The sequence below is a fragment of the Ceratotherium simum genome, chromosome 1 (assembly GCF_057802395.1).
Source record: "Ceratotherium simum simum isolate JZ-2026a chromosome 1, ASM5780239v1, whole genome shotgun sequence".
Lineage (NCBI taxonomy): Eukaryota > Metazoa > Chordata > Mammalia > Perissodactyla > Rhinocerotidae > Ceratotherium > Ceratotherium simum.
The window spans coordinates 17,834,237-17,849,440 of NC_141900.1; positions in this window are offsets into that span (position 1 = coordinate 17,834,237).

Below are 15,204 nucleotides of genomic sequence, written 5' to 3' on the forward strand. Positions count from 1 at the left end.
CAGTGACGTCATTGGTCGGGAGCATCGCGATTGGCTCGCGCAGTCCGGGCTCCCCCGACGAAGCGTTCCTGTCAGGCTCGGCGTCGTACACTGCCGTAAGAAGCGTAGTGCTTTGTGGCAGCCAGGGATGGAGGGACCATCTTAGGGGAGGTGTAGAAATGTCTGGAATTGTAATGTGATTTCATACTCAGAAGGCAATATAAACAGAACTATCGTTTTCTTAATGCACGCTACAGAAAGTAAAGCTTGATAAGTTCTTGATTGTGTTTGTTTGAGGAATCCCAGCACTTTCCAGGCATTATCTCGCTTCATCCTTAGGACAACCGGGTGAAGGACTAGGAGTACTATTTCCTTCTTGGATGAGGCCTTGCGAGGTTGAACAAAACCCAGAAGCTTCCCGAGAGAAAGATGACTGCAGTCCTGAGGTCAAAGCCTTTGTCTTAACTAGGGCTTTATAATCTCTTCCCTCAAATCATAAGGGATGGGACCACGGCCTTTGGCATCAGCATCGTCCTGCTCTGAGTAACTGGCAATATAGAAAACACACTATCTTCTACCTCCTTAGTTGGGAAACACACCTCCCTGGCGGGGCAAATTAGAATGGGTGGATGAGATTTTAGGTTTTCATAAGAGACAGTGAAAAACATTGTCTTCAAGATTGAGCACAGAGGTTTAAGCTCTGATTCTTGCTTTGTAGTAACTGTATATAGTGTGGATAAAACTTAATTCTACATTTCTTGAAAGTTTACTGCCCAGGCACTGTGCTGGGCTCTGTGGATTTAAACACTAGTTAGAAATTACTTCTTACCTAAATATGCTCAGTTTTAGGGGAAAAGATATGACTAATATTTAGTGTTGGTTATAGAGGTTGCTGGTTGTCATCCAATATCCATCCTCCCTGTTCTTCCTTCAGTACACAAGCATTTTATGGCTTTAGTACCTGCCTACGTACAATGATAACTCCTAGATCCTTATCTTTGGTCTCTACTCTCTTGACCTCAATTCCATGTTTTCAACTGTCTACTGAACACGTCCAACTGGGTGGTCCTGCTGGCACCTCAGTTTCAATTACCTAATATCTTACATAAAATACATATTTTCTCCCTTATATTTATGATTAATGATACCTCCAAATAGCCAATCATCCACAGTAAAAAATTTTGTAGCCATTCGCAACTCTTCCCTTTACCTCAATATCTATCATGATCACTGTTTTAGTCAACTACTCCTAGAAGCAGAACCAGAGACAAGCATTTGAGTGCAACAAGTTTGTCTGAGAGACAATCCAAAGAAGCATCAATAAGGGATGGAAATTATTTCAGATACATTAATGAATAGATTATCACTGTGGGCAGTTAAGGCTCAGACTCACTGGACACCTCTGGGAGAAAGAACAGAGCATGCTTTGAGTTATCCTACCCAAAATATATCCATCAACTTCCATCAGTCATTGGTTGAGGACTGCTCCCAGGGATTTTAACTCCCTGGCACTTCCATCCTGCCCCATAAGTGGGCTGAGTGAGCACCAGCGGTCAGAGAAATCTCTCAGGCAAAGAGTCCCTGGTCCTTGCAGTAAGAAGGCCTTGGGTGAGCATGCAGAGGAAAAATGAGTGCTAAAAGGATACAGGTGAGACACCAATAAGACCTGCTACAGTCACCAAGTTCTATCAATTCTGAATGAGAGTGAAGGAAACACTGAAGATGGCTCCAAGATTTCTAGCTTAGATGGCTGGGTGGGTAGTGAAACCAGTACAGAAATAGGCAACATAGGAGGAAGAACAGCTTTGGGGAGAAGGTGACTAGTTAAGTTCTTTGAATTTGAGATGCAGCTAGACAACCCAGTTGAGATTTCAATAGTTACTGAAAACACAAATCTAGAGCTCAGAAACTCTAGACATGGACCTGAAAGTTTGTGGGAGATGAATAGTGGTTGACACTTTTAGGAATAGATGAATTCACTAAGTATAACACTTTAAAAGGAGCTTATGAGGGAGAGTGAGAAGGAGCTGTCAGAGACGTTGTACACTTAACATAGTGTCTGGCACAGAGCAGGTCCCAATTACTGTTTGTTAAATTACTTTTCCCTTGAGCTATGTGGCCCCCTGGGAGAGGCTGTTGCACAAGTAGAAGCCCCCATATACTGCCACTGTCCTCCAAACTGCCTCAAACAAAGGCAGAATTGGTAATACCCACACAGTGGGCTTTAGGGGCCCTTTAAGGGGCCCTGTGCCCCAAATTATTTCTACTCCACCCAACCACTGCTCTAACTCCTGGCGTGAAAGTTTCCCATTAAGAGATTCATTCCTATCATTCTTTTTCCAAACAGTCTCTATTAAAATAAGCTATCAGGGGCCAGCCCCATGGCATAGTGGTTAAGTTTGTGCATTCCGCTTCGGTGGCCTGGGGTTTGCAGGTTCGGATGCCGGGCGTGGACCTACACACCACTTACCAAGCCATGCAGTGGCGGCATCCCACACAAAAAGTAGAGGAAGATAGGTGCGAATGTTAGCCCAGGGCCAGTCTTCCTCAGCAAAAAGAGGAGGATTGGCAATGGATGTTAGCTCAGGGCTAATCTTCCTCACCAAAAAAAAAGATAATAATAATAATAATAATAATAATAATAAGCTATCAGTTGCTGGCTGCAATTCTCCCCTGAGGGAAAAGAGGGTAAGGGTGTTAACATCTGTTGAGCAGATGTTCTAAACCCTGTGCTAAAGGGTTTACATCATTTTTCCATTTAATTCTCACCCCTGCCCTGTGAAATAGTTTATCAGTGGATCTTCTTCTGGATGGTTGGCCAAAAAAATAGGATTGTCAGGTGTCTGGAGGGATTATTCTGGAGGGTAAGAACCTTCCCCTGTTGGGCAGACCTGGGATGAGGGTAATGGTGCAGAGTGGATGACAAATGGACATCAGGTGAAGGGCATAGGCACAAAGAAAAGAGGATCCAAAATAGATGAGAAGTCAAAGACTTCTGCCTGATGCTATCCTTGAGTATGAATAGTAACCACTGCAATAATAGTAGTAACAACTCTAATACTAACCTGAATTTCCTTTATAGTCTGTAAGCTGTCTTTATCCATTCACTTATTCACTGGTCCAATCATCACTGCGGGCCCACTATGTGCTGGGCACTGTGTTAAAAGCTGGTGAAGCAACAGGGAGCAAAACCAGAAGCAGTACCTGCCCTCATGGAGTTTACATCCTAATGGGAACATGGCATCAACCAAACACTTCCATAATGAAGTAGAAAGTATAATTATGATGAGGCTATGGTGACCTAAGAGGGCATGTGGACCAGTTGGATAAGTTGGGGACAGAAGGCTCCCCTAAGAAAGTGATGCTTCAGCTAAGACCCAAACAACGAGGAGTGTTCCAGGTGGTAAGCGTTATCATTATCCTCATTTTACAGATGGGAAAGAAGGTTGTGAGGAGAACTGAACTGACAGTTAGGAGACCTAAGTTCTAGACCTGAGCGCTCTTCCCTTTCTGTTTATTTGAGGATAAGTCATCTCTTGGGATGACTTTAAAATGAGGGGCTACAAGGTCCCTTCTAGCTGTAAAGCTGTTCTACTGAGTTGCAAAGAGTTGGCTTCCAGAAAACGACATAATAGTCACAGTAGCTATCTGTAGTAAATGGTTGTTACTTTGGGGACTGCTGTCTATTGGAACCCCCTTTCCATGTTTGAAGGATCCACTACAGCATGAGACCAGACTCCACTAGGAAGCCCAAGTGGCCGTCTCTGCCTCTCCTGGCCCCCAGCACATAGAGTAGGCACAGAACCTAAACCAATCAGATGCTCCCACCAGGACGTGAGTCAAAAGGGGTGGCACAAAGAAACTGACAATTTAGAATTCACGGGGCCGGCCCCATGGCTTAGTGGTTAAGTGCACGCACTCGGCTACTGGCGGCCCGGGCTCAGATCCCAGGCGCGCACCGACGCATCGCTTGTCCGGCCATGCTGAGGCGGCATCCTACGTATAGCAACTAAGAAGGATGTGCAACTATGACATACAACTATCTACTGGGGCTTTGGGAAGAAAAAGCAAAAAAAAAAAAAAAAAAGGAGGAGGATTGGCAATAGATGTTAGCTCAGAGCCGGTCTTCCTCAGCAAAAAGAGGAGGATTGGCATGGATGTTAACTATGGCTGATCTTCCTCACACACACAAAAAAGAATTCACCCCACTGGCAGCTGCAGTGACTCCAGTGTCAATGGCCAGTGGTGGCAATGATAGCATCCTGTTCAGACCCTTCCTGTGGAAAATCTCAGCTGGGGCCATCTAGCGTCTCAAAACTTCACATTGGATCTGTGGCTATCAGATAGCCTGCCAATAAATTTCTTTTTCCAAGTGAACTAGCGATAGTTCCTCAGAGATTACTTACAATCCAGAATCATAACTGGTCCACTACTATTTATTGAAAAGCTTCTGCATATCAGACTCTTTAAATGAACTATTTTTTAAAATCTCTTAACACTGCAAGACAGGTATTATTATCCTCATTGTTTAGGGAAGGTAATAGAAGCTCAGAGAGTTTAAATAACACACCTAAGATCATGCAGTCAATAAGTGGCAAACTCCAGTGTGCCCCTGCTCTTTCCACAATTCCATGCTACATCTGTTCACGCCAGACATAGCACTAACTGGTAAGGAATAGAGTTCCTTGGCTTTTTCTTCTACTACCTCATACTCTTGTGGTGGAAGACTTCCTCTCTGGCATTGGCCTGCCATGATTGTTTAACCCAGGTTTACTGGGGTTGAACTTCTCCATCTATTATGAGACAAACTAGCCCAAATGGTTTCAGAGTTACTGCTGTACAGCCCTCTCCCTTGGATAGTTTGTTGTTTATTGAGGGAATAACTGTACTTCATTTCCTAATTGTTTCCCTTGTTCCTGAGAAATTTCGTTTTCTTCAATGATGCTTAAACAACAACAAAAAAATTGTATCAAAATGCTAATCTAAGGGACTGGCCCTGTGGTGTAGCAGTTAACTTTGCCCGCTCTGCTTCGGTGGCCTGGGGTTCACAGGTTTGGATTCCAGGCGCAGACCAACGCACCGCTTGTTAAGCCATGCTGTGGTGGCGTCCCGTATAGAAGTAGAGGAAGATGGGCATGGATGTTGACCCAGGGCCAATCTTCCTCAGCAAAAGGAGGAGAATTGGCAATGGATGTTAGCAGAGGGCTAATCTTCCTCGCCAAAAAAAAACTCATCTAAGAATTTGTGGTTGATTGACTAGGTAATAATGAGTTACAGCGTAGTTAAGAGTGTAAAAGTAAACTGAGCTGGAGAGAAGTCAAGATGGCAGCATAGGCAGACTCTGAAGTCACCTCCTCCCATGGACACAGCCAATTTACAACTACTCTTGGAAAAATTACCCCTGAGAGAGAGATGAAAAATGGATAAGGGGAACCCTTGCAACAAACAACAATCCTAATTCAGGTGGAAGAGGCAGAAATTCCCTTCTGGAGAGAAAAAATGCCACCTTCATAAACCACAATGCTTCATGGCCACCAGGGAACAACCCAAAGGTACACAGCCTTCCCTGAAGGAGTAAGGGACCTGAACCGGGGAGCATTCCCACTATAGGCATTTTTTGGACCCAGCACAACCGAAATGGGTGGCATAATATCTGACTTTGCTTGCTACTAACAACATTGGGGAATACCCCCAGAAAAGCTGGTTCTCAAAGAAATTAAAGCTGGCTCTTAAAGGGCCCTCACACAAATTCGCCCATTTCAGAAAACAACCTAAAATCACCAGAAAGAAAGGTGCACAGTCCTTTGGTGAAAAGAGACTCACATGATAGGCTCTGAGTGCATCTCGGTGAGAGGTGAGACCTCTCCAGGGACTGGGACATTGGCGGTGGCCATCATTGTGCCCTGGTGTGGGTGTGCTGACACAGACGCTGGCAGGCATCATTGGAGTTCTTCCCCTGGCCTGCTAGCCCAGGGTCTGCCCCACCCATTAGAGCACCAATTTAATTCAGTTCAGCCAGGGCAGGCAGCCTACCCTAGGGACTGGCCTCACCCAACAACAAACCCTTGGGCAACTTGTGGACCTGCCAAGTGAACTGCTTGGATTCTCTGCAGCCGGGCAAGTGGATCCACCTCTGTGGGGCAGGGCATGCACAAGGAGTGGATAGAGAGTATGGGGCTCCTGCCTTGGAGAGACTGGGTCCACTTCAGGAGGTTGGGGTGCACGCACAGGGCAGGACTGTGTTGACTGTGTGTGTGAACCTGTGGGTGGTGGGGCTTGTCAGCTGCAGAAGACTTCTGCTTCTCAAAGAGCCACATAGGGGATTGGCCCTACCTTCCAAAGCCTGAAACAATTGGGTGCTCCCATGCCTGAGGCCAGCTCCACCCAGCTGCAATCCTCAGAGAGCTGACAAGAGACTTAAAGGCTGGAGGCTTATAGCAATTATGAGCCCCTGAGCCTAACAACCAGCCATGCTGGGGGCCTAGTCACTTAATAGAAATACTGCAACAGGAATGTGCTATTAGACCTTGCAGCCAACTGTGCTGGGGCTCCCCACACCCAATAAAGAGACTGAAGGACCGACAACAACTGCACACAGCTGAGTATTACAACCAGCCAGCCATGGGAACAGCTCAGCCTTCCTGGGCACCTAGGGGAAGAGCAACCCCACCACAACAGAAGGACACACGTAGCCCACACAGGGGTGGAACATTCGGAACTGGTGATGAGAGGGAAGCACACTGCCAGGCCTCATTAGGCATCACTTATATAAGGTCACCTCTCCAAGAGCAGGAGATGTGGCTGACCTACCTAATACTTAGACACAAGCACAGGGAAAGAGGCAAAATGAGGAGGCAAAGGAATATGTTCCAAGTAAGGGCACAGGACAAAACCCCAGAAAAGGAACTAAATGAAACAGAAATGAGCAACCTACCCAACAGAGAGTTCAAACAAAGAGTGTTAAGGGTGCTCACTGATCTTGGGAGAAGAATAGATGAACTCAGAGAGAACGTCAACAAAGAAAAGGAAGATATAAAAAAGAACCAATCAGAAATGAAGAATACAATACTGGAAATGAAAAATTCACTAGAGGGACTCAAGAGCAGAGTAGAGGATACAGAAGAACGGATCTGTGAGCTGGATACAAGAGGAGAAGAAATCATCCAAGCTGAACAGATAAAAGAAAAAAGAATTAAAAAGAGTAAAGACAGTCTAAGGGACCTCTGGGACAACATCAAGCACACTAACGTCTGTGTTATAGGTGTCACAGAAGGAGAAGAGAGAGACAAAGGAGGCAGAGAATCTGTTTGAAGAAATAATAGTTGAAAACTTCCCTAACCTAAGGAGGAAAACAGACATCCGGGTACAGGAAGCACAGAAAGCACCAAACAAGATAAATCCAAAGAGCCCCACACCAAGACACATCATAATTAAAATGTCCAGAATTAAAGATCAAGAGAGAACCCTAAAAACTACAAGAGAAAGACAAGTTACATACAAAGGAAAGTCCATAAGGGTATCCGCTGACTTCTCAGCAGAAATCTTACAGGCTAGAAGAGAGTGGCACGATATATTTAAAGTGCTAAAGGGAAAAAACCTACAGCAAAGAATACTCTGCCCGGCAAGGTTATCATTCAAAATGGAAGGAGAGATCAAAAGTTTCCCAGACAAGCAAAAATTAAAAGAGTTTGTCACCAAGAAGCCAGTACTACAAGAAATGCTAAAGGGACTTATTTAAGGGGGGAAGAGAAGACCACAAATAGGAAAGATTATCTATTTCTATGATAAGAGGATAATGGATACAAACACACAAAAAAGCAGTTAGATATGATATCAAAACATAAAATGTGGGAGGAGGGGAGTTAAAGAGTAGAGCTTTCAGATAGAAGTCAAACTAAAGAGACCATCAACTTAATTTAGATTGTTATATACGTAGGTTACTGTATATGTACCCCATGGTAATCACAAACTAGAAGCCTATAAGAAATAAACAAAAAACTAAGAGAAAGGAAGCCAAACATAATACTAGAGAAAGCCATCAAACCACAAGGGAAGAGAACAAGAGAAGAAGAAAAGAACAGAGAAGAACTACTAAAACACTGAGGAAAAAAAATTTAAAAATGGCAGTAAGTACATACTCATCAATAGCTACTTTAAATGTCAGCGGACTAAGTGCTCCAGTTAAAAGGCATAGGGTGGCTGATTGGATTAAAAAACATGACCCATATGTATGCTGCATACCAGAGACACACTTCAGACCTAAAGACACTCACAAATTGAAAGTGAAGGGATGGAAAAAGATACTCCACGCAAACGGCAAAGAAAAGAAAGCTGCGGTAACAATACTCATATCAGACAAAATAGACTTTAAAACAAAATCTGTAACAAGAGACAAAGAAGGGCACTACATAATGATCAAAGGAACAATTCAACAAGAGGATATACCCCTTGTAAATTTCTATGTACCCAAGGTAGGAGCACATAAATATATAAAGCAATTATTAACAGACATAAAAGGAGAAATAGACAGTAACACAATAATAGTAGGGGACTTTAACACTCCATTTACACCAATGGATAGATCATCCAAACAGAAGATCAATAAGGAAACATTGGCCTTAAACGACACACTAGAACAGATGGACCTAGTAGATATATACAGAACATTCCATTCAAAAACCGAAGAATACACGTTCTTTTCAAATGCACATGGAACATTCTCCAGGATTGATCACATATTAGGCCACAAAACAAGTCTCCATAAATTAAGAAGATTGAAATAGTACCAAGCATCTTGTCTGACCACAATGGTATGAAACTAGAAATCAACTATAGGAAGAAAATCGGAAAAGCCACAAACATGTGCAGATTAAACAAAATGCGACTGAATAACGATTGGGTCAACAAAGATATCAAAGGAGAAATCAAAAAATACCTGGAGACAAATGAAAATGAAAATACGACATGCCAGAATTTATGGGATACAGCAAAAGCGGTTTTAAGAGGGAAGTTTATAGCAATACAGGCCTGTCTCAACAAACAAGAAAAAGCTCAAATAAACAATCTAACAGTGCACCTAAAGGAACTGGTAAAAGAACAAACAAAGCCCAAAATCAGTAGAAGAAGGGAAATAATAAAAATCAGAGCAGAAATAAATGAAATAGAGACTGAAAAAACAATAGAAAAAATTAATAAAACTAAGAGCTGGTTCTTTGAAAAGATAAACAAAATCGACAAACCTTTAGCTAGGCTCACCAAGAAAAAAAGAGAGAAGGCTCAAATAAGTAAAATCAGAGATGAAAAAGGAGAAATTACAACGGACACTTCAGAAATACAAAAGATTATAAGAGAATACTATGAAAAGCTATATGCCAACAAATTAGACAATCTAGAAGAATGGATAAATTCTTAGAGTCATACCATCTTCCAAAACTGAATCAAGAAGAAATAGAGAATTTGAATAGACCAATCACCAGTAAGGAGATCAAAACAGTAATCAGAAACTTCCCCAAAACTGAAAGTCAAGGACCAGACGGCTTCCCTGGTGAATTCTACCAAACATTCAAAGAAGCCTTAATATCTATCCTTCTCAAACTCTTCCAAAAAATTGAAGAGGAGGGGAAGTTTCCTAACTCATTCCGCAAAGCCAACATTACCCTGATACCAAAACCAGACAAGGACAACACAAAAAAAGAAAATTACAGGCCAATATCACTGATGAACATCGATGCAAAAATCCTCAACAAAATACTAGCAATTCGCATACAACAATACATTCAAAAGATTATACACCATGATTAGGTGGGATTTATTCCAGGGATGCAGGGATGGTTCAACATTCACAAATCAATCAACGTGATACACCACATTAACAAAATAAATAATAAAAATCACGTGATCATCTCAATAGGTACAGAGAAAGCATTTGACAAGATACAGCATCCATTTATGATAAAAACTCTGAAGAAAATGGGTATAGAAGGAAAGTACCTCAACATAATAAAGGCCATATATGACAAACCCACACCTAATATCATCCTCAATGGTGAAAAACTGAAAGCTATCCCTCTAAAAACAGGAACCAGACAAGGATGCCCACTTTTACCACTCTTATTTAACATAATATTGGAAGTCCTAGCCAGAGCAATCAGGGAAGAAAAAGAAATAAAAGGGATCCAAATTCGAAAGGAAGAAGTGAAACTGTCACTGTTTGCAGATGACATGATTTTATATATAGAAAACCCTGAAGAATCCACCAAAAACCTTTTAGAAATAATAACTGAATTTGGTAAAGTTGCAGGATACAAAATCAGCATACAAAAATCAGTTGCATTTCTATATGCTAACAACAAAGCAGCAGAAAGAGAAATTAAGAATACAATCCCATTTACAATTGCAACAAAAAGAATAAAATACCTAGGAATAAACTAAACCAAAGAGGTGAAAGATCTGTACACTGAAAACTATAAAGCATTGCTGAAAAAAATTGAAGACATAAAGAAATGGAAAGACATTCCATGCACTTGGATGGGAAGAATTAACATAGTTAAGATGTCCATACTTCCTAAGGCAATCTATAGATTCAGTGCAATCCCTATCAAAGTTCTAACAACATTTTTCACAGAAATAGGACAAAGAATCCTAAAATTTATATGGAACAACAAAAGACCCCGAATAGCCAAAGGAATCCTGAGAAAAAAGAACAAAGCTGGAGGTATCACACTCCCTGATTTCAAAATATACTACAAAGTTATAGTAACTAAAACAGCATGGTACTGGCACAAAAACAGACACACGGGTCAATGGAATAGAATTGAAAGCCCAGAAATAAACCCACATATCTCTGGACAGCTAATTTTCAACAAAGGAGCCAAAAACATACAATGGAGAAAGGAAAGTCTCTTCAACAAATGGTGTTGAGAAAACTGCTGGGAAAACCGGACAGCCACATGCAAAAAAAATGAAAGTAGACCATTATCTTACACCATGCACAAAGATTAACTCAAAATGGATTAAAGACTTGAATGTAAGACCTGAAACCATGAAACTTCTAGAAGAAAACATAGGCAGTACGCTCTTCGACATTGGTCTTAGCAACATATTTTCAAGCACCATGTCTGGGGCTGGCCCCGTAGCGTAGCAGTTAAGTGTGCGCACTCTGCTGCTGGTGGCCCGGGTTCAGATCCCGGGCACGCACCGATGCACCGCTTGTCAGGCCATGCTGTGGCGGCGTCCCATATAAAGTGGAGGAAGATGGGCACAGATGTTAGCCCAGGGCCAGTCTTCCTCAGCAAAAAGAGGAGGATTGGCATGGATGTTAGCTCAGGGATGATCTTCCTCAAAATAAAAACAAAAAAGAAAGAAATATGAGACAACAGGCCAGCTCAGGCTGGACCTTCTATTCACACGTTTCCACCCCCAACCACCGTCAGCCAATGACTCACTCCCTTGCCTCCTTGCTCAAAAGCCACTTTCTCAAGGAGGCCTGTCCTGACCACCCAAATAAACACCATCTCTGCCCTTCACTCTTGTTCTCCCTGACCCGACTTTATTTTTTCACAGAACTTATCATCTTCTAACAAACTGTATAATTACTTTGTTGTGTTCATTTTATAAAGTTTTCTGCTGCCACAAGGATCTAAGCTCCACGAAACCTAAGATTTCTGTCTGTTTTGTTCATTGCTAGCTCCCCAAAGCCTAGAACAGTGCCTTGCACAGAATAAAGACTCAAAAATATTGTTGAACGCATGAAAGTAAGTAAAAAAGATATTAAGTGTTGCGGGAATTTGGAGGTAGAGAGATCATAATGGGCTGGGAACCTGAGGGAAGTTTTCAGGCAAGATATAATTACTTAAATTGGTCTTAGAAAAGTGGGTAGGATTTTAATAGAGAGGAGAGGAAAGACCAAGGAGAATGTGGTTTCTGAGGCATGGAGGCATCTGCACACATAGGAATAAGGGCCACAAAAGTGTAATAATTTACAGTACAGTAGAGGGAAAAGGGCAGAGGCTTTAGGGTCATGAATCCTCCTTTTGTGATTCATTTGCTCATGCTCTTGGACAAATTTGCTAATCTCTGTAAATTGTTTTCTCATCTGTAAAATGGAGAAAACAATACTTACACTGAAGATTGTTAAAAGGATTTTTAAAAACTTAAATAATGCACCTGGTACATAGTAGGTCCTTAAAAAGGGAAATTATTATTACACCACTGTAACACGCTCTGACACTTATCAAGCAGGTTAGTTGAATTCATGTTCAAAATAGATTTCGAGTCACTTGACTTGAGTCTCTGCAGTTGTTCTAGTGAATCTTCATAAAATGCATTAGGGTGGTGGTCATGAAGTGTGAATCTTTAAGGATCTCTCACAATGAGTACGTGCCTGGCATTTTACAGCTTATAAAATTCTGACCCACACGCTGTAGCACTGGTCTACATAGTGACTCTAATATCGATAGTATTAGTATCATCATTTCTGATCATAGAGAAGAAATTCCTGCTTCAGTGAGCTGAAGTGACTTGTCTAAGCTCACAAATCTATTAAGTGATAAAGGCAGGACTCCTATCCAGGACTTCTGCTTCCAGGTCCATTACTCTTTTCATGAAATTATTCTCTACTTCTAACCATTTTTATGGATTTGAACCATGCAATTATAAGGTTAATCTGTTCAATCAGTTGGAAAATTCCTGATGTTTCTCAAATCCGTAGCTGCCTAGACTTCATCTGCTCTCTCTCTCTCTCTCTCTCTCCCCCCCCCTACACACACATTGAGACTGAGATAAGAGGAACTGGAGAATTGGAGTGTATCTCTCAAAGCCACTTGCCGCCAGCTTATGAAAGATTTCCTCTTCATAGTTTTTGTTCTCACAGAATTTAAACCTCTTAAGGTGGAAATGGTTGTTGAGGGGAAATGAGTTGGAAATACCTTTACTTTATCTCACTCAACATATTTCATTTAATGTTTCCAGTTAAGAAGGAATTCGTCCTAGAAATGGAAAGAAAAAGAAGTGAAATGACCAAAACACTTAGGATACGTGAATATGTGAGGTGAGGGGGGTGTTGCTACATCCAAGGATTAATAGAGCAAGAGATAATGTGAGAGAAAATTGCGGTAGGCTACTAGAAAATCCATCAAGCAGGGAGGAACTGGACCTTGTTCTTAACATGACAGGGTGTGAAGAACACAGGGACAGGTTTATGAATGAACTTGATGTCATGGGATTAGAAGAGTGTATGTGAGAGATGCTACTACTGTAGTCATATAGCTGTCCCCGTGGTTAAGCAGGTTCTCTGACATGCTGCACTAAAGACCATGATCATCGTCTGCACCAACTGGGCATTTCTTTGATCCCTGTCCACAGGCCAAGTAGGTATTTTCTTCATTTATTTACTAGAATCAAGAAGAAAGATGGGCAAAGAGGTAATCTCTGCAATTCATTCCTTTTGCATCTCTTAAAGAATTGCAAATTTTCCCTGTGCCAACAGTGTTACACCTTATCGTTATTTTTCTGACAAAATTAGCCTTAGTTGTCGGCTAAAACATGATCCCATCTAACATTTTTTTGGAAGTGTATGCAGCCAAATTTTTAAGTTCATCTTTAAAAAAGACAATAACAACTCTCTCTAAAAGTGCCAAAATTCTGTCCCATGGTAGCAATTAATCAACAAATCAAGTAGTACCCACAGTATGTCTAGCACTGTATACAATGCTGTGAGAAATAGAAGAACTTATTATTCTTTTTTAATTTAATTTTTATGGAAATTTTCAAACACACAAAATAGACAAAACAGTATAATGAAATCCGTATATCCATCACCCAGCTTCAACAATTATCAACTCATGGCCAATATTTTTTCACCTGTATCACCACCCATTTCCCTCCTCCTCTTTTATTTTAAAGCAAAACCCCAGTAGTCATCTCATTTTATCCATAACTATTTCAGTATGTATCTCTAAAAGATAAGGATTTTTAAAACATAAAAGTTTTAAAAATAGAACATAAAAATTAACTCCTTAATATCATCTAATATCCAGTTGCTGTTCACATTTCCACTTAAGATTTGTCATTATGAACAATAATATTTACAGAGTTCTTCATATATGCCAATCACTGTGCCAAACATTTTACAAATGGTATGCAATTTAACTTGCACAGTGCAACGGGGAGGAAGCTGACATTATTCTGCTACATTTTCCAGCTGAAGGAACTAAGGCTTAAGGTGTTAAGAAATTTTCCCTGGCCACTGCCTTCAGAAGCTGTATAAGAATAGCAAGAGAGGGCCGGCCCCGCGGCTTAGCAGTTAAGTGCATGCGCTCCGCTGCTGGTGGCCCGGGTTCGGATCCCGGGCGCGCACCGACGCACCGCTTCTCCGGCCATGCTGAGGCCGCGTCCCACATACAGCAACTAGAAGGATGTGCAGCTATGACATACAAATATCTACTGAGGCTTTGGGGGGAAAAAATAAATAAATAAAATCTTAAAAAAAAAAAAAAAAAGAATAGCGAGAGAAACAACCCGCAGAAACAGAAAGCAGGAACAATTACAATCCACTGCTGACTTATATGCATGATGAGGGCTAAAAGGAGGGAGAAATCTGTGTGTGCTGCAGCAGACAGAAAAAAACATCATCCTGGTGAACGTAGGTCTGAGAATCCATAAAACAAATTATTAAGACTTTCTGTGCACTGGTACGAATGTGAATTCCAAAGGAAAGTCATCTCAAGATATAGTTGAGGTGTGTTGCCAGAAATGTCAAGGGCTCACAAACTATCAAAACCTGTTCCGTTGTTTACGTGGCTGCAATGTGTGTTACAACCAACAGGTGGCAGCAACATGCAAGCAATATTAAATGTTACTAATTCTATCCTTTATCTAACCAGTAACAACCCTACCTTGATTGCTCAAGTATATTTCAGCAGATCTCTCAGTACTCCCACCGCTATAAATGTGTTGGTGAACACAGAAGAAATAAAAGAGACTGTAGGACAGGGCTGCTCAAAGTACGTTTCATAGACACCCTCCCACCCCCTTACATTATCATCACTTGGAAGCCTTGTTAAAACGCTGATTTGAACACTTAGTACAAGAAAAGTGTGTAAAATATTTCATTAGTAATATTTTATAGTGATTAATGTTGACATGATAATAGTTTGGACATACTGGGTTAAATAAAATACGTCATTAAATTTAATTTCTCTTGTTTCTTTTTTCTTTTTTTTCTTT